A 1,578-nucleotide genomic window follows, 5' to 3' on the forward strand; every position below is an offset into this window, starting at 1 on the left:
ATAGAGAACAAGTGTGCTATTATAATAGCCGAGGCAGATGGTGGCAAGCGTATCCAATAGTAGCCGAGTTTGATGGAGAAGATGTATACTCGTTCTGTAACGACTAAATGGCCAACACTAGCTAGCCTTCATGAACCGTGCGAAAGCACACTACCGTTAACTAAGCCAATCGGCTTGTACTAGCCATTTACGAATACTGCGGGAGTCGCCTTAGGATCGAAGGTATGGCGAAATGGATAGAGCATAATTGGAATGAGCAACGCTCCTCTCTCAAGTGAAAAGATGTTTTATTGTTCCATATCGTCCTAGAGACTTACGCCCTTTTCTGGTTATAAAAGTTCACTCACTTAAATAGGGAGACTGTAACCTAACGGGCTGTGTCGGTTGGGATACTTGGACTGAAGTGGCACCGCGGATAGCGTCGCACTAGTAACACAACGAAAGAGCAACGTGTCCCAGCTCTTCAGTGAGCAAGTGCAACTGTGTTGTCTACCAATTTACCAGTACATGGCTCCGTGAGGGACGAATTCGTTGCTTAAACCTTTAGCGTCCCGTCGCTTGTAAGTCGTCCCGACGATATTTCGGCTAACCAGAGAGTGCCTTGAAGAGTGTTACGAAGGCTGTCCGACGGGGCTCTATTTCATTCCGTTGCTAGACTGCGCGTATCCCTCTCAACAATGCTAGCTGGGTATGCGAGACACCACTATTGGAGACGAAATGGGCGAACAAGCGTTGCTCCGGCCGCTGCTTCGGACTCAAAAAACGTCTACCCTCGGCACATTACTAAACTGAACGAAAATGAGTTTCAGATCGGTTGACACCCTTATAGGCAGCTTAAAGTTCGAATTGCAGTGGACAGGACTGCAGTATGACAATTGATAAACTTAGGAATACGGGTCTTTTATCTTTTAATTTTGGCTTAATTTCACAATCTTCGAGCGAAAATGTTCAGTTGATATCTAAATTACAGTATAAGACCCCACCATAGGAAAGTGTGGTGAGGCAGCAACCAGTTGGTTGTATTCTGATTCGCACGCCAAAGGTCCACCTGGGCAATTGGGACTTCGCGTACCGGAGATTCCCTCCGGCATATGCTATTGGTATCCAGGTGGTGAGCGAGACGACCCGGTGGATCTATAGCATGCGTTAGGTTCAATGACATAATAGGCTTTGAACGAGTGTGCTGATGGCAAGGACCTTAGCAGCTTCTCTGGCATCTAAGAAGTCGATACACGAGTGAGAAGTCGTGCGGTGAGAATCACTCCGTTTACTGCGATTCCCCGTATGATCTGTGAAGCTTAGCGTGTTTCGCGACCTCGGCGGCAGGGGTAGACTGGCCTAGCTCCCAGACACCACGGATCTGGTGGAAATATAATTTGCGATTTGAGATTATGGACCGCTAGTTTGGCACCAAATCACCCCCTCATTATGTAGTCCTTATGACGGTTCCCCTCTGCCGGTGATTTCGTTGTTATTCCTGGTTCCAGGTATACTAGGCTAGACATCGGCGAAGATGCTCATATCCTCCTCGTAGACTATTTTTGCCATTTGCACCTGGACGGATACTATCAATCGTAA

Source organism: Callorhinchus milii, unplaced genomic scaffold (genome assembly GCF_018977255.1).
Source record: "Callorhinchus milii isolate IMCB2004 unplaced genomic scaffold, IMCB_Cmil_1.0 Scaffold385, whole genome shotgun sequence".
Lineage (NCBI taxonomy): Eukaryota > Metazoa > Chordata > Chondrichthyes > Chimaeriformes > Callorhinchidae > Callorhinchus > Callorhinchus milii.